Consider the following 20,259-nt stretch of genomic DNA (forward strand, 5'->3'; position numbering starts at 1 on the left):
ACAATAAGCTTACCCATTCTGCACTCGAAGCACTCACAGGAGGAACTGTGAAAACTGGGATAAAGCCGTCAACTGTACGCAGAGAATCACGGAAAGAGCATGGCAGAATGAAGCTCTTTTCTAAAATTCAGCGGAGCAGATGATAGCTTTATTAACAGTGATAGTGGCATTTCAAGAATCCGTCATAGTGAGGAAAATGATATCGGTGCAGTTTTTCCATTATGCTCATAGAAGGAGTACAGGTGGATTCAGCTATCTGGTTGGAGTGCACAATTTAATTCTGTAACTACCAACGTAAATAATCGTAAATTTTGAAATTTTGCTACCGAGGCCTTAATAACAACTAATTCCAAAGGAGAGTCATTCCAGGAATTCAGTGTTATGGCATAAAATACATATTACTGTTTGCAATATAACTGCTGTGATACAAAGGCCGTGCTATTTGTATCGCTTTTGTTCTTTCTAACCGATAGAGGTTATGTAATATATGTTTCCCCACCAGGACAAAAAAAAAAAATAAAAAAAAAACAATCTTATTTTATGGTTTGTTCGAAATAAGTAAGCACATTAGAAAAATTAATAGCAGTTCCATTATAAACCAATAGCGATCTGTTTGTCGTGTCGAAACCGTACGGGATCCCGATTAGTAGTCGACGCGCGAGTGAGCCATTATGCGACAAATTTAAGTGAAATTATCTTGTATTCTAGATCTCCGACAGGGTTCTGGTTTCGAACATACGAAAATATTATGTATTCATAAGATTTAATTCCCATAGTACACAAATCAAAAAAGGTTTGCATCACCTCGGTTCCGAGAGTTCCGGAACCTGTACAGACAACTGGAAAAGAGATCAACATAAACATAACTTCCGCCCTTTTTAATGCTCATGAAAATCACACATTGCACATTTTACCACAATACAGCGAGACCTTCAGAGCTGGTGGTCCAGATTGCTGTACACAAAGGTACCTCTAATACCCAGTAGCACGTCCTCTTGCATAGATGCATGCCAGTATTCGTCGTGACGTACTATCCACAAGTTCGTCAAGGCACTGTTGGTCCACATTATCCCCCTTCTCAACGGCGATTCGGCGTACATCCCTCAGAGTGGTTGGTGGGTCACGTCGTCCATAAACAGCCCTCTTCAGTCTATCCGAGGCACGTTCGATGGGGTTCATCACTGGAGAACGTGCTGGCCACTCTAGTCGAGCGATGTCGTTATCCTGAAGGAAGTCATTCACAAGATGTGCACGATGCGAACGCGAATACTCGTCCATGAAGACAAATGCCTTACTAATAAGCTGCCGATATGGTTGCTCTATCGATCGGAGGATGGCATTCACGTATCGTACACACTTTACGGCGGCTTCCATGACCACCAGCGGCGTACGTCGGCACAACATAATGTCACCCCAAAACAGCAGCGAATCTCCACCTTGCTGCACTCGCTGGACAGTGTGTCTAAGGCGTTCAGCCTGACTGGCTTGCCTCCAAACACGCCTCCGACGATTGTCTGGTTGAAGGCATATGCGACACTCATCGGTGAAGAGAACGTGATGCCAATCCCGAGTGGTCCATTCGCTATGTTGTTGGTTCATGTGTACCGCGCTGCATGGTGTCGCCGGCCGAGGTGGCCGTGCGGTTAAAGGCGCTGCAGTCTGGAACCGCAAGACCGCTACGGTCGCAGGTTCGAATCCTGCCTCGGGCATGGATGTTTGTGATGTCCTTAGGTTAGTTAGGTTTAACTAGTTCTAAGTTCTAGGGGACTAATGACCTCAGCAGTTGAGTCCCATAGTGCTAAGAGCCATTTGAACCATTTTTTGCATGGTGTCGTGGTTGCAAGGATGGACCTCGCCATGGATGTCGGGAGTGAAGTTGCACATCACCCAGCCTATTGCGCACAGTTTGAGTCGTAACACGACGTCCTGCGGTTGCACGAAAAGCATTATTCAATATGGTGACGTTGCTGTCAGGGTTCCTCCGAGCCATAATCCGTAGGTAGCGGTCATCCACTTTAGTAGTAGCCCTTGGGCGGCCTGAGCGAGACATGTCATTGACAGTGCCTGTCTCTCTGTATCTCCTCCATGACCGAACAACATCGCTTTGGTTCACTGTGAGACACTTGGACACTTCCCTTGTTTAGAGGCCTTCCTGGCACAAAGTAACAATGCGGACGCGACCGAACGGCTGTATTGACGGTCTAGGCATGATGGAACTACAGAAAACACAAGCCGTGTACCTCCTTCCTGGTGGAATGACTGGAACTGATCAGCTGACGGATCCCCATCGTCTAATAGGCGCTGCTCATGCTAGTTGTTTACATCTTTGGGCGGGTTTAGTGACTTCTCTGAACAGTCAAAGGGACTGTGTATGCGATACAATATCCACAGTCAACGTCTATCTTCAGGAGTACTGGAAACCGGGGTAATGCAAAACTTTTTTTGATGTGTGTATATTCACCAAACCACAGTAACAAAAAAATTTGTCGCATGTCGAAAATTCGCTAACGTCGTTAGAAAATACATTTTCGTACACTCTCCATACGTCAGCTTAGTAGTTTGTCGTCGCAGATAAAAGTATAATCAAAATGTAGTGTAACTCTTCCAGAAGAGACTGATGTGGTTTCTATACGTATGAAGTCAGTTTGAGCAAGGTGAATGAGATGCGAGTTCACATCTGTGGTCCATTCGAGACATGGCAACTCTGTTTCGTGCCTCCACGTGCTCCTGCCGAAGTAATATCGAATGTATATAGTGGTGGTCGCCAAACATTTTACTCAACAGCCAATATTGACACCTCGGGTCGCATAAGCATAGTGGAGAGGGTACAGTAGCCACTCAAAGGGCCGGCCGGGATGGCCGAGCGGTTCTAGGTGCTACAGTCTGGAACCGCGCGTCTGCTACGGTCGCAGGTTCGAATTCTGCCTCGGGCATGGATGTGTGGCATGGATGTGTGTGATGTTCTTAGGTTGGTTAGGTTTAAGTAGTTCTAAGTTCTAGGGGAATGATGACCTCAGAAGTTAAGCCCCATAGTGCTAAGCGCCATTTGAACCAGTTTTGAACCACTCAAAGGGAAATTAAACATTTTCACTGAACCACAGTTGGTAGAGGGTTTCCGTTTACACATTTTGAATCTACACATTATAATGTATCACGCCAAATATTTTTATGTGAAAAAGAAAAAAAACATATTTCGGGACAACATGCTGTTTTGGAAGGATTCGATAGTTACCAGTTTGCGTACCTAAGCGGATAATGCGGCCAGTGCTATAGTAACAACATCGTACATTGTGTTTTCTGTTTTCGTTCCTCATTTTCTAGCCATTTTCATGCCCTGGTATCTGAAAGAATGCCAGACAGTTGCAGCAGACTGTTTTCAGTCTGATTTTCGTACTACCCCACTGTTGTGTTGGCTACCGTTGGGGTCAGCACCGATGCAAACAAGGAAGAAGGGAAGTTGCGATGGCCAGTGACAAGAATTGAAAATGATCTGTGCATAACACTTGAAGATCAATAGAACACTTTATTTCTAAAAAGGAAAGAATTTATTTAATTAATTAAAGAATTTATTTCATTAATGAAAAAATGACTGAGCTGTTACATTTTAAACTTCATGTTTAGAAAAAACTCAAATTTTATGGTTAAGTATCTCAATTTTCACCATAGTTTTTAATAGATTTGGAAAATTCTAGAGTTTCATACACCTGTAAGTATGGTTTGTATGCTGTGAAAAATTCATCGAAGTATCTCTCTGACTTATAAAGAAAAGTGTACCAAAGTGTACCTATAGCAACAAATGCAGCTAATAGTAAGTGAAAAAATGATGAAATTTCACACATAAAAAAATATTTTGTTATATTTTTGAACTTACTTTGCTAAGAGTATGAATTCTGAATCCCTCTTGGTCATGTTGACAAAGTTTTATGAATTTATTTGTAAAAGTATAGACAGTGGAAATTAAAATGTCGCGTGGTGCCTCTCCTGCTCCAAGTCGGCCCGTTTGACGTCCTACCCCCCTTAATGTTTTTGGATTCTGCTGTTAACTGCGAAAGGTACACTGTTAAAAAATAGGGCTGAGAACAGCGAGCTGCACGATCTCTTGATTCAAGACGCATACGTTTGTTGTCAGCATTGGAAGACAAACAATAAAACGTTCCCCCACCCAAATGGTTCAAATGGCTCTAAGCACTATGGGGCTAAACATCTGATATCATCAGTCCCCTAGACTTAGAACTACTCAGAACTACTTAAACCGAACTAATCTAAGGAAATCACACACATCCATGCCTGAGGAAACATTCTAACCTGCGACCGTAGCAGCAGCGCGGTTCCCGACTGAAGCGCCTAGAACCGCACGGCCACAGGGTTCGCTATTCCCCCTCTCAAGTCAACTAAACCGGCAGTGACCGCGATACCACTCTGCTTCCGAGGTAAGCGGCAAATTTTACATGACTCACGCATGCGTCCCGCGGGACGCAGTTTGACGGCCACTTGCCTGTCGGCACAGCCTTTTAACACGGACGACCTCGACCGCTTTGCCGTTTCCTGACCACAATGGCGCCCCACAGGCTTGTTCGTGGCTCCCACGGTGGTGGGAACGCTGGCCTGCACGTGATGTCGTTGCTGCTCTCTGCAGCTGACTGCCTTCTTCTGTGTCCCGCCGCTCCAATTAGGCTTGGAGTGCGCTGCTGAAGTTCTGACGCCGCCAACCTCGTCCTCTGGCCAAAGTGTGAGCACCAAAGCAGCGCTGGCGAGGCCAGCTGGTCGGAAACGAATATAATACTGTCACGAAATTCATTGTCACGGCACAGTGTGGATTATATCATCTAACTTACTCACAAACTTTTACTGTACTGTAACTTGTTATGCAATGTGTCAAAATAAGCTGATCGCTAAAGTATGTACTCGTAGTATAGTGTTTAACTGAGGGAATAAAAGTAACGAGATACCTCCTAATATCGTGTAGGACCTCCATTAGCCGGCGTAGCTCAGCAGCTCGATGTAGCATGGACTCAACAAGTCTTTGAAAGTCCCTGCAGAAATATTTAGCCATGCTACCTCCGTAGACTTCTTTTTAACAACGTGATCCCTTGGTCTGCAGCTGATGTACGGAGGGATCGCGTTGCTAAAAAGAAGTCTGCGGGTACCAGTGAATGTCTACGGGACCTCATTTCGACTGTGTAAGAGATGAGATTCTTCCTACACGTCGGTCAAGGGGTTCGAAGATGTCGGAGTGTAGCGTCGAAACTGGTAGCAAAAATAAAATAAAACATGAAATACAGATGGCTGAAGGAGCTTTTTATTTGAAATTTTATATTCAACGGCCGAGGATCCGCAGCCATCCTGTGTAAAGATGGACCTACAAAGACTTAAACACTAATCGTCAGCCGGCCGGAGTGGCGACTGATGACCTCAGAAGTTCAGTCCCATAGAGCTCAGAGCCATTTGAACCACTAATCGTCCATCCTTCCTACTTTTCCTGTACACAATAGCGAAAAATGTTATAGCACTGGTAAGCCTGCCTCATACATCACAGTTCAAATAAGTTATTCTCCTGTATGTTTTTGGTGATTTCCACTCCCATTAGCACAGCTAACAAAATGTCCTATATCTGAGGTAATTTTATCATCGCGACTCTTGATTTGTGATTATTCCTGAAATTGTGAAACAGCTGGTAAGGACTAGAGATTTATGACAGTTTTGAAGCATTTTCGTACATACCAATTAAGGTGAAAATTGAAGAAAAAAAAAGTGGCAAAGTTGACCCTGTCGACGGTAACGGGAAGGTGTAACAGTGCGCACGAGAGACGGAGGAGTGGTTGGGCGATGCACAGTGTCAACTGGCAGTGTGGTTCTCCTGCCAGTAGTGTATCTGTAGCCAAACTAGGCATTCAGTAGAACATTTAGCGCTTACATTCACGTGTTTTGAGGTGTGATGAAGACAATTGGCTGCTGTAGTGCTTATTATGTGTGACATAACGACACGTATTGCATCAAGAAGAGAGGGCAGTAGTTTTCCGCAGATTTCAATTCTTGTACCGGGAGACTGAAGCAGAAACAGTTGTTTAATGTGGCGCTTAACCCAACGTTGTTACTAGTCTAGGTAACGGCTGAAGCATTTTAATACATTTTTGATACATATGAAGTTCTCTTAATGAAAGAATAAGTTAATAACGTCAAGAATATTCAAAACTCTTGCTAAGCCTCCATTAGGTATACATACGATATGAAACACTCGTATCCGTCATTAAATACATATATACACTACTGGCCATTAAAACTGCTACACCACGAAGATGACGTGCTACAGACGCGAAATTTAACCGACAGGAAAAAGATGCTGTGATATGAAAATAATTAGCTTTTGAGAGCATTCACACAAGGTTGACGCCGGTAGCGACACCTACAACGTGCTGACATTAGGAAAGTTTCCAACCGATTTCTCATAAACAAACAGCAGTTGACCAGCGTTGCCTGGTGAAAAGTTGTTGTGATGCCTCGTGTAAGGAGGAGAAATGCGTACCTTCACGTTTCCGACTTTGATAAGGTCGGATTGTAGCCTATCGCGATTGCGGTTTATCGTATCGCGACATTGCTGCTCGCGTTGGTCAAGATCCAATGACTGTTAGAAGAGTATATGGAATCGGCGGATTCAGGAGGGTAATACGGAACGCCGTGCTGGATCTCGACTAGCAGTCGAGATGACAGGCATCTTATCCGCATGGCTGTAACGGATCGTGCAGCCAAGTCTCGATCCCTGAGTCAACAGATGGGGACGTTTGCAAGACAACAACCATCTGCAAAAACAGTTCGACGACGTTTGCAGCAGCATGGGCTATCAGCTCGGAGACCACGGCTGCGGTTACCCTTGACGCTGCATCACAGACAGGAGCGCCTGCGATGGTGTACTCAACGACGAACCTGGGTGCACGAACGGCAAAACGTCATTTTTTCGGATGAATCCAGATCTTGTTTACAGCATCATGATGGTTGCATCCGTGTTTGGCGACATCGCGGTGAACGCACATTGGAAGCGTATATTCCTCATCGCCATACTGGCGTATCACCCGGCGTGATGGTATGGGGTGCCACTGGTTACACGTCTCGTTCACATCTTGTTCGCATTGACGGCACTTTGAACAGTGGACGTTACATTTCAGATGTGTTACGACCCGTGGCTCTACCCTTAATTCGATCCCTGTGAAACCCTACATTTCAGCAGGATAATGCACGACCGCATATTGAAGGTCCTGTACGGGCCTTTCTGGATACAGAAAATGTTCGACTGCTGCCCTGGCCAGCACATTCTCTAGATCTCTCACCAACAGAAAACGTCTGGTCAACTGTGGCTGAGCAACTGACTCGTCACAATACGCCGGTCACTACTCTTGATGAACTGTGGTATCGTGTTGAAGCTCCATGGTCAGCTGTACCTGTACACGCCGTCCGAGCTCTGTTTGACTCAGTGTCCAGGCGTATCAAGGCCGTTATTACGGCCAGAGGTGGTTGTTCTGGGTACTGATTTCTCAGGATCTATGCACTCAAATTGCGTGAAAATGTAAGCACAAGTCAGTTCTAGTATAATATATTTGTCCAATGAATACCCATTTATCATCTGCATTTCTTCTTGGTGTAGCAATTTTGATGGCCAGTAGAGTATTAATGGATACTGCATAGCTATAATACTCTATCCGTTTTGTGATGAAATACACATTTATAGCTACTGCGTTTGCAACGCCATTATTGGGGGCTAGGGGTTTCATCCCCGCCCCATTGATCTTGCTAAAGGCCGAGAGGCTAAGTATATGAATAAGTATACCCTTCCGTGCTAAGTTCTTTGAAACTGGACCTTGCTGAATCTTTACTAGACGCTGTGATAAGATCAAATTTTCGCTGTGTATAGCAGCCATCTTGCCTCATTATCACTCCTGAAATACAGAAGGCGATTTGGGGGTGGTGGTTAATTATTTTGATATATTTTGGTACATATGAAGTTCCCTAAAAGAAAGCAAAATTTCGTAACGTCAAGTATCATCAGACAGACAGCTTCTCTGCAAAGTATTCTGCGTCTCAATGTGGGCAGAGCGCATCACGCATCCGCCTTCTTGGTTGCACATCAGTGTTTAGTGGTGGATCAAAAGTAACGAAAGCCGGAACCTTTTCTAACGAGCAAGAATCGCCTCCCACAGATACGATCGCATGGACCCACTTGGGTTGTTCGACCGCCTAGTGCAAGTCTTATGTTTTGGCGGCACTTCGGCGACTTGCACGTCAATGATGAAATAATGATGACCACACAATACCCTGTCCCAGAGAGGATAAAATATCCGACCCGGCCGGAAATCGAAACCAGTTCCACTACGCGATAGTCAGCAGCTCTGACCATTCACCAACGCAGGAGGACTCCTCCCACAGAAGCCGCTGCGGTCTGCGGCCGTGGTTCAAAAAAATGGTTCAAATGGCTCTGAGCACTATGGGACTTAACATCTACGGTCATCAGTCCCCTAGAACTTAGAACTACTTAAACCTAACTAACCTAAGGACATCACACAACACCCAGTCATCACGAGGCAGAGAAAATCACTGACCCCGCCGGGAATCGAACGCGGGAACCCGGGCGCGGGAAGCGAGAACGCTACCGCACGACCACGAGCTGCGGATGTGCGGCCGTGGTTAGCCAGGCCGTGGGCAGACGGGGCGCATGTGCACTGACGCGTCAAACCTGTTTGACGCCCCCGCACTGGGGCAGAGCAGGGCAGAGAGGAGGGAAGAGGCGCTTCAATATCGGCTGGCCGAGGGCGCCCGTCATCTGCAAAACAATGTCTGCTTCTCTCTCTCTCCTCTCTCTCTCCTCTCTCTCTCTCTCTCTCTCTCTCTCTCTATCTCTAACGCTCTGTATGCGCCCCTGGGAGTGGTTGTATTCTGTATGCGTGTGTGCGTGTGTTTGTGTGCGCGAGCGCTCGTGTGTGTGTTTGTGTGTGTGTTGTGCGTGGGTGTGCGTGTGCATGTGTGCGCATATACCACACAGGCGAGATTTACCTCACACCGGCTCTCAGAGGGGTGAGGTGAGATGGGGCGGGATGCTATTTATGGTTCCTCATTAATGCGGCGTGCGTCACACCCCAGACAGGGTGGGCGGAGTCCAGCTGACTGATCGAACGGTGGGCTCTGTTGTTTCCCGTCTGCCTGCAAGTGCGTGTGGAGTGTTTTCTGGTGTCTGTGGTAAAGCACCGGAGAGTTTCAAAAAAATTCGCCAACGCATGAAGCTGAGATAATACTGGAGGGTGTTGTGCCTAGATGATAGTTTACTTAGCAACAAATGACGCTTTTCGATCGGTACTTCAGTCTAGGGACTTGACTTTAGAATCGCATTAAGGAATGCACACTAGAGATCGTCATAAGCAGATTTCATCAATTTACGCTGCTCTTTTTGTAGTGAAACATGATGTGTTTTGTGAATCAGTTGCAAATATTTCATATTTACTCATTTATGCACTGTATTAAAATTATTTCGAAAGTATTGTTCATTCTTCAGGTGTAGAATGTTACGCTAAAGTCACAAATGTTACAGTAACACTTCGTAGTCTGCATACTACATCTAATTATATAAATTAATTCAGTGGATACTCTCACGAATCTTATACTTTGTGCACAAATTATTTATGTACATAAATGACGAATGTACATAGTGTCCCTTTTGAAATATTCAAAATATTTGAAGTAAATAATAAAAGGACTCTGAATAATGTTATATGGACATAAACGACAACTTAATTATGAAAGTGTATTAAATTAGCATCAAAGAAAGTCTATATCGATTGCAATGTAATAAAAAGACATTATTTATATTAGATGAGATCGTAGAGCATAACATTCCCGAAACTAACATTATTATCTTTGTCATTATATAGAAGAGAAAAAAAGATATTTAAAACCACTTCGAGTCACATCATTTCTTCTGCTGTATGTAAGGTATGCTTCCTATTGTAAAGCGGTAGCTTTTGTTCTATTTGTTCTCGTATGTAGCGAATAATTCAAGTGTGTATTCTGTGATTAATGGAAATATATTTACAAAAAGTGAGTGAATTGTGTTACTTAAGGAACCCATGCAAACAATTCTTCCTGAATTAATAATTGCAAGAAGTTATTTAGCAATTTTTCAGTCTCTGCGAAGCGAGCAGCGGTGATCTTTGACTGGCAACAATTGGCCACCATTACGCGGCGTATTTAAATTTATTTTTTTGTGTAGCATATCGCCACAGCCGGAGCAGAAAGAACCATTTGAAGTTATTCAATTAACTAAAGTGCAAAGCTTCACAAATTTTATTTCATCAAAAAATGCATACTTTCAAAGATACGATTTATTGTAGGTCAGTGAACTTAGCCTGCATTACATTTCGCCGAAAGCATTTGAAATAATTTGTAGGGAGCCTGGTGCTCATTTGAAACATAATTTAATGTTTATCTTTGGCCACTTACAAATCAATATTTGTGTTTCACTTAATAATAATAATAATTAATAGCCACAGAAACGAAGGGATAATATATATTTATCTTTACTACAACATCACACTGTGTCACACTACATATCAACAAATTTCCAATAAAAACTGAATTAAATATTGGCAATTTAATTTCGCTATAAATACTGGTTTTCTTTAAGTATCAGACAGGAGGATAACTATCGAGTACAAAAATGTTCCGTAACTCTCATGGGCCTAAATACATCCTTTCTTAGTTTCAAGACTGTTCACCACTTCCAGTTTCTAGGGGAATCTCGTAAGGCACTAATCTCATACACAAACAAAGCGATCTAAATGAGGTTACGTCCGACAGGTATGCAACATAACGCATAGGTAACGCAGGTAACTGACCAAAGCCACAGTCTATGGTCACCAGCTATAGTCTACGACTCTACGGTATACTACCGTAGTTTTACAACTCTAGAGGTAGCATATCTAGGGCTGTGATTGGTGGATAGTAGGGGAACCTTAAGGGCTACCGCAATGACACTTTTCGTAACATACATCATTTATTTTCTGATACAGTAGTTGATCATACAGAAATTATCTATTAATAATTTATCAACTAGATCTGTATAATGTGTTTTTTTAAGAAGTTTTTGATTTATATTCCTTCAATGACGTTTACTGGTTGCTTGGGTGTGATATTGGCAACATTTCCATAGCATTATGAACAGCGAATCCTCTCTGCAGTTGTATAGAAAAACACACTATTTGTTTTAGTGATTTGTGGATGGAAATTTGTCAAGTAAGTGTCCAGGCCAGGTAAGTAAGTAGGCGCTGGGTAGCGTACCCATGCTATTGAAAAGTACTGCGAATGGCAATGCAGAGCCGCTTGACTGAATACGGAAGCCTAGCTACTTGGGAAAAATTCCTAGGTAATGAGGAAGCTGACGCCTTGGCGTGCAAAAAGATGAAACTGAAACTTATAATATTCACTGTTGTTGTTGTGGTCTTCAGTCCTGAGAGTAGTTTGATGCAGCTCTCCATGCTACTCTATCCTGTGCAAGCTTCTTCACCTCCCAGTACCCACCGAAACCTGCATCCTTCTCAGTCAGCTTTATGTATTCATCTCTTGGTCTCCCTCTACGATTTTTACCCTCCAGTACAATATTGGTGATCCCTCGATGCCTCAGAACATGTCCTACCAACCGATCCCTTCTTCCAGTCAAGTTGTGCCACAAACTCCACTTCTCCCCAATACTGTTCAATACCTCCTCATTACTTATGTCATCTACCCTTCTAATCTTCAGCATTCTTCTGTAGTACCACATTTTGAAAGCTTCTATTCTCTTCCTGTCCAAACTATTTATCGTCCATGTTTCACTTCCATACATGGCTACACTCCATACAAATACTTTCAGAAACGACTTCCTGACACTTAAATCTATTCTCTATGTTAACAAATTTCTCTTCTTCACAAGCGCTTTCCTTGCATTGCCATTCTACATATTATATCCTCTCTACTTCGACCATCATCAGTTATTTTGCTCCCCAGATAGCAAAACTCCTTTACTACTTTAAGTGTCTCATTTCCTAATCTAATTCCCTCAGCATCACCTGACTTAATACGAATACATTCCATTATCCTCGTTTTGCTTTTGTTGATGTTCATTTTATATCATCCTTTCAAGACACTGTCCATTCCGTTCAACTGCTCTTCCAAGTCCTTTGCTGTCTCTGATAAAATTATAATGTCAACGGCGAACCTCAAAGTTTTTATTTCTTCTCCATGGATTTTAATACCCACCCCAAATTTTTATTTTGTTTCCTTTACTGCTTGCTCAATATACAGATTGAATAACATCAGGGATAGGCTACAAACCTATCTCACCCCCTTCCCAACCACTGCTTCCCTTTCATGTCCCTCGACTCTTTTAACTGCCATCTGGTTTCTGTACAAATTGTAAATAGCCTTTTGCCCCCTGTATTTTACCCCTGAAGCCTTCAGAATTTGAAACAGAGTATTCCAGTCAACATTATCAAAAGCTTTCTCTAAGACTACAAATGCTATAAACGTAGGTTTGCCTTTCCTTAATCTTTCTTCTAGGATAAGTCATAGGGTCAGTATTGCCTCACGTGTTCTAATATTTCTATAGAATCCAAACTGATCTTCCCCGATGTCAGCTTCTACCAGTTTTTCCATTCGTCTGTAAAGAATTCGCGTGAGTATTTTGCAGTTGTGACTTATTAAACTGATAGTTTGGTAATTTTCACATCTGTCAACACTGCTTTCTTTGGGAATGTAATTATTATATTCTTCTTGAACTCTGAGGGTATTTCGCCTGTCTCATACATCTTGCTCACCAGATGGTAGAGTTTTGTCAGACTGGCTCTCCCAAGGCTGTCAGTAGTTCTAAAGGAATATTGTCTACTCCTCTACTTTCACTGCTCTGTCAAACTCTTGATGCAGTATCATATCTCCCATTTCATCTTCATCTACATCCTCTTCCATTTCCATAATATTGTCCTCAAGTACATCGCCCTTGTATAGACCCTCTCTGTACTCCTTCCACCTTTCTGCGTTTATTTAGAACTGGGTTTCCATCTGAGCTCTTGATTTTCATACAAGTGGTTCTCTTTTCTCCAAAGGTCTCTCTAATTTTCGTGTAGGCAGTATCTGTCTTACCCCCAGTGAAATAAGTCTCTAAATCAATACATTTGTCCTCTAGGCATCCCTGCTTAGCCATTTTGCACTTCCTGTCGATCTCATTTTTGAGACCTTTTTATTCCTTTTTGCCTGCTTCATTTACTGCATATTCACTAAAAATAGTAAAATTACTTCAAAATATGCTGTAAAAGATCCGAAGAGAGCGTCGAAATCATGTTAGTGAGACGAGCTCACCGAAATTGTTACTATGTGGACACGTATAGAATATTTATCAACAAAATGTTGTTGAAATTTATATTAAAAATTCTGTACAAAGTCACTCAGAAGTTTTATATTTGGACGGGGCGTGATGTCAGCTAGAGAATGGCTATGTTTCGATTACTGTTAAAAGTATACACGATGTTTATAAGTAATTTCTCGAATAGTTCATTGAATAATGTCAAAACAGAGATTTCTCTACATGTACGTACTAGTAGTTGTCGCCAATATGAATGATTTCTACCATTATCCCATCATCTTGGTGTTATTTAATATGAACGTCGGAGACATATAGTTCGTAAGTTTATGATTTGAGTAACGTAGGACTGTAGCACTAAGCTCAATGGAGTCGCCACTGTCATTAGATGTCTGCAGTTCCATTTGTTGTGAATAACATTTAAATAATGCGAGCTACTTATCTACATATAAAATTGGATAGAGTAATGTTAGACTCCAAATCAACTAAAAGTACGTGTCATTTATGTCTGAAATGTAGAAATGTTATATTACACCTCAAACTGACCACTATCAAAATAATGGTTCACTGGCTTTGGCATACTACATAAATGACGCAGTAAATGGTAGGATTACCAGTGGCACTGCTAGCACTGGTAGGGAACGACACATAAATGAATGTGTAAGAGCGAAACTTTGAGCCGAAAGGTTCTCATCGTTTTTCTTTTTGTCTGGTAGTTCGTTTCAAACATAATTAGAACCACACGTCGTTCAGTGTTTGTCGGTTGCGTATTGTAGAGCCTTACATAATATAAATTGCATTTTATAAGTAATACAAATAAGTTTATTGTGTAACTTCTACACTTTTATGTAACCAAAGTAATTACGTTTGGAGCAAGTATAGTTTACATTCACAAATATACAAAAATATATGATAATTGTTGTTATATTGTAATCAGTACATCTTGCATCAGAATCAAAGGTAAGAGTTTCCTATTATTATCGATAATTGCGGCATTTGTTTATCAGTAACAGAAACATATTTTATATAAATTCAACAAAGTATTGAAGCGATATTTCATTTAGTTTTGTTTTGCAGATTTTTTTATTTTACTTTCTTGTTGAAGAAATTGCATTATACATAAACCAATCTGTATTGTTTTCTTTACTTTTACTACAACATCCCTCTGTTTCACATTACAAATCAATTGTTTTCGAATAAAACTTGAAATAAACATTGCCAAGTTTAATTTTGCTACAATACCATTTATTTTTAAGTAACAGACAGGAGTATAACTATGAAGAACAAAAATGTTCTGTAGGATACGCAGCCCGTTATATATCCTCAGTCAGCTAGCAGATGGTTTTTAGGTGAATGTAATAAAACACTAACCGTATACATAAAGAAAGCCAGAGGTAACGGTCGAGGGTATGAAGGCACCTAATGGACAGGCAACGCTAGTATGACCCTAACCGGCCAAAGCTTCTAGGAAAACTATGGTACTTATACTTATGATAGTCTACAATTGCCTGCAGTAGTTTTGCAACTCAAATTACATGTAATCTTACGAATGGTGTTCGAAGTTTAAGCTGCTACACTGAGACAAGCTGTGGGTCACATGACAAGGCTTTTAAATAGGCAGGCAGGCTGGATCTTCACTTCTTGGTCGGTGAAGTTCGTTTTGTTAACGTTTGTGTGACCAGGGAGTTGCTTGGGCTTGTGTGCATCTCTCAACAGAAATATCTGATGTGCACCAGGTCAGGACTTAGAAATATCTCGATGTGTGCCAGTGAGGGGACTGGAAATATTTTGGACATAGTGGACATAGACACATAGTAAGGCTGTCAGCGACTGAACTTTTCAGCCGATCCAGCTGGAGTGGCCGAGCGATTCTATGCACCAGAAGCGTAGTCGTGATCTGTCACAGGCCATCGTCAGAAAGACAAGGAAGCCTTAGTACTCTAATTTAGCAGACAAAATGTTGAAGAAATTAATGTCTCATGCCAACAGACCTCCCAGGCCTTATTTCGTGTAACGTGACGAATATTATGACAGGATCAAACAGTGATGGGTTCACCTTTGTCTCCAGCAGTCGCGAATTTCTTTGTGGAGCACTTTGAGGAGCAGGCCCTGAACTCTGTGACGTTGCGTCCATCTTGATTCCTAGGATACGTTAATTATATTTTTCTGACATGGCCTCATGGTGAAACTACACTGCAGCAGTTCATCAGTTACGTGAACGGCGTCCATTCTAACATTAAATTTAACATTGAGATGAAGAAGGTTTGCAAGCTACCGTTCTTCCATGTTTAAGTTGAGCAGAATAGATGATTTATGCCAGCCTGATTTAGTCGAAATGGATTCTGGAAAATTAAAAGCAATTTCAAAAATAAATAAAGTGTGCCCGTATTTATTAACTTCTATTGACGTTTTTCTCCACCATCGGTTGCTGAGTGGTCAACGTAACAGATTTCAATCACGAGGGCTTGGGTTCCATTCCTGGCTGGGTTGAAGATTTTCTCTGTGCAGGGACTGGGTGTTTGGTTCTCCTAACCATCGTCATTTCATTCCCATCGATACGCAAGTCGCTGAAGTGGTGTCAAATCGAAAGACTTCCACCTGACAGGAGGCCCTGCTCATATGACATTCATTTTACTTATAGAGGTCTTTTTCAAAAAATGCTTGGGCTATTCCAGTCAAAGATGAAAAAGGTAACAATATGGATGATTCTTTTGAAAAAATATTTGAGTTGAGAAAACCAAGAGAATGACAAAAAGATAATAGCAAGGAATTTTATAATAAAGAATTTCACTGATGAATAAAAAAATTAAGTTTTATGATTATTGAACTTTAGTGAAATATCGACAAATTGCTGAAAGATTTAATAGACATTAACAGAAAAAACTTTACAATAAATTAGATTTAGAAGTAAAATGCACAGCCTGATTTAGTTAAAAATCCTGTTGATCAGTGTATTAACACAAAAGAATTAACAATAATAACTAGACCGAAAGATTTAACAAAATATTTAGAAGTGTTATTGAAAACTGTTTACATAGACATTTTTGTTAGATATTAATGCTAAATATAAAATTAATGACAAAGTTGGAGTAAGTAACTTAAAATATTTATCAGAAAAAGGATATATGGTAAATATGCCAACAGCATTGTTTTGAAACTGAAGTTATTATTTATTCTAATCCAATCACACATAAATTGAAAAATTTAAATGGTAAAAAAAGGAACTTTTTATGAACAAGAACTACTGAAAAGGAATATTCCAGATTTTTATCTTGTTGAATAAGTTTTAAATAAGAAAGGTAAGAACATATATGTGATACAGTTAGGTTTTGATAATCCACAATATAGTTGGGTCAGTAAAAGTAATACTATTTTTTTAATGTTAGCAAAAAGTGTTATGTATAAGTGATGTTAGTTTGTTAGTTTTAGAAAATTTAAACATTTTTGGTAATGAATATAATATTTATTATGGTTATGGCTTTATTAAGAATGATAAAATAAATTTCAATATTCAACTAAAGTTAACAATAATGAATTTATGTCGAAATTAAATCAAAATTTTAAATTTTAATTAATGTAATTAACTGATTGTAATGATTTTTGTTTTCAGATGTATATAAAAAGTTTTATGAATGTTATTTAAAATTTATATATGAAAAATGTGCTGGGAAAATTGATTTTATTTCTATGAAACATTTGCTGTATCAGTTGTATCACATACATTTGATCTCCTGAATAATTATTCTGGTTATTGAAATAATGTAGCTGTCACAAAAATCTGAAAGTTTCTTTCAATTGTTGTTATAATTTTACTGAATTTGGTATATTTATTGATTCTTAAAAATCCTTAACTACTGGATGTATCTTTCTAATAATATTTCTTTTTTTCAAAATTTTGCAATTACGTTCAAATAATGTGCAAATGATAATTACAGATATATTGCTATAAAATTACAGTAGTAGGTATTAAATTTTCATCAATTGTTTGAGAAACAGCATGTGCTAATTAACAACTTTTAGTTCATTTTTACATGTAATATTATAACAGTTGAATTATATATTTCAACTGATTTTATATAATTATCCTTAATTTCATTTAAATCTTTTCGATTATTTTCATCATTATATTTATCTTCATAGATGTATTTTACATTGTTTTTGTTTTCTCTATATATTCTTACAGAAGGTAAACCAACATTAGTAACCCTTATTTAATTCTTTTCTTCTTCTTTGTTGGAATGAAAATTAAAGCTTATAATCCTAATACATTAATAAATATTATTTTTTCGTTTCATTTTAAGGGTGTGTTCAAGACACTCTTGAAATTTTTGAACAACATAAAATCATCTTTGTCAATACTTTTTATAATAACTTGTTTTGTGTCTTTATCCTCTAAAATTTCTGCAGTGTCTCTGGCTATATAGCAAGGATTATATTTTTCATCAACAATCACTGACATCTTTTTGTCATTATATATGCATTTTATTTTTGGGCATAAAATGCATCCATTTATTTATAACAAAACTTAATAAACAGTTATTACTTAATTCTAATAGTTTGTTTAAGTGAACACTGAATATGGAAGGCTGGTCCATAATGCAAACTAAGGAAAGGAATTTTAAAAAAATACAAATAAGGAAATCTCCTCGAAATTAGCTTATATTGGACATATAAAAGGAAATAGAAAGTATATAGGGAAAATAAATATAACTGTATAAATGAAACCTATTGATAACCAGAATAAAAATTATTTTCGTGTGAAAATTATAAAAAAGAAATTAAAACTTCCTCCTAAATATATTCATAGATGTAACTACAATCAGTCAAAAAGAGAAAAAGAACTTTTGATTATTAAAATAATAAAGAATGTTATTATAAATAAGTGGATTGTTTCATCTACCATGAAAAATATTAAAAACTGATCAACATCAAATTTAATTTTTATTTTATAACAAATTTTGGTTAATCTTGTTTGATTTGCTTTATTAATTATCATTCATAATTGTTTTATAATGACAATATAGTAATGTACTGATACTTTCTTTTAATACAACACACTTATATCATCAGAACTTAAAACAATTATATTACATTCACCTGCATACAGTGCATGTTTATATGATCAACATTAATTCATTTTTCTATATCTTTTATTATTGTTGGAATCATTTTTATAATCATCAAAAGCAAACTTAAAATTTTTTTGTCATAGTTTTCAGCTATATAAGCATTCATTTTTTTCTCTTAAAGTGATGTGCTCTAGCATAATTTTTTGACATTTTTATCTTTCCTTTCCTTAAATCTTTCTGGTTACATGTGGAATTTCGTAAGTATTTTGTTTTGAATAATCACTTATGGGAAATTCGTTTATCAGTGATTTCACATCATTATAAAAATTCTCAGTTCTTACATCACAAATAAAAGAATTAGAAGACATGTAACATATAACAATATTTTCGGCGTATTTTGCTTTGTAACACCATAGTGAGAACCATACATATTTATTTTTTTAAATTTCTACAATAGTCATCCCTCTATATATTGATTTATTGGAATTTACTATTGTCTTCTTCACACATACTGTAGCTAGGTTTTCGGTAAATATATGAGCTGTTCATAATCTGATTTTGAAATATATTGCAATAATTTTTTACATCGGTTTTGGTTTTAATATTTTGTATATTGCTAATATTTTCTGTTGTCTTACCCATACCGAATTATTAATTCAAGTCGAGAAAAATTTTTCAAAACCATCAAAGGCTTTAGTTCTCTTATATGTATTAAAATCAATATATTTTCAAAAATCTATTGTTCAACGATTAGAGTCAATGAATTTTTGTTAATTTTCAACCAAGATTTAAACATTGCTTACAATTTATATAATGTGAAACAGCATTTTCTTTATTATTTAATTTTGTTAAAGATTTGTCTACTCTTTCTTATGATAATGGCAAATCTTTGTGTAAATCACGTAACTTTTCTGATATTCGAAGTTTTATCATCACCTGGTATTTTAAGTGTTTTTCCAGAATTAGAAGATTTTGGTTCCATGTAACTGAGGTCAAAATTAAGACTTTGCCCAACCATATCAATTATTTGCTTCTAAATATGCATTACAATTTGACTGTTATACTGGCTCAACATTTTTCATATATTTATTATTTGATTTAGCAAATTTTTTAATATTTTGAGAAGTTCCACTACAGATTTCTTTTTGAGAAATAAAATGATATCATATAGTTTAATAAATGTAATCCAACTTCTTTCATTTTGAACATAGAATCCCAAGATAAACCATGTGGTGTAAACCACTGAGACAGATTGATAATATGAGATTTAATACAATAATCTCTACAATTTTCAGTGGTATATGCTAGCATTATAACTTCAAATTCAGTATTGGAATATTCATATAAATTTTTGATATTAAATTTATTTCAGACTAGTTTCAATTGTTTTGTTTCCTTCAATTTTTCTTCACAGTTCAAAATTTCATAAGGATGAGCTCGTTCTCTATCATTAAATCTGACTGCTCATATTTAATATATTCTGTTGTTTCTCTAAACCTTTATTTGGTATGATTAGAAGAAACGTTATCAATACCCATAAATATAAATGTATCTAAATGTCTTAATCCATCTCCAACCATTGTTCTAAAAGACATATGTATTTGTTGGTTGTGTGGAATAATGTTAATATCTCAGTTATCTAGTGCAAACTCTTTGATAAACCAGAGAACATTGCAATTTGCTGAATTATGAATCCAAACTGGAATAAGATTAGGATTTTGATAATTAAGATTGCAGTTCACATATTCAGGTTGATATTTTCCTGTTAAATCACACTAACCTCTTACTTTTTTCCTCTTTCAGTATATTCTTTTGTCAAAA

The sequence above is a fragment of the Schistocerca americana genome, chromosome 6 (genome assembly GCF_021461395.2).
Source record: "Schistocerca americana isolate TAMUIC-IGC-003095 chromosome 6, iqSchAmer2.1, whole genome shotgun sequence".
Classification (NCBI taxonomy): Eukaryota; Metazoa; Arthropoda; class Insecta; order Orthoptera; family Acrididae; genus Schistocerca; species Schistocerca americana.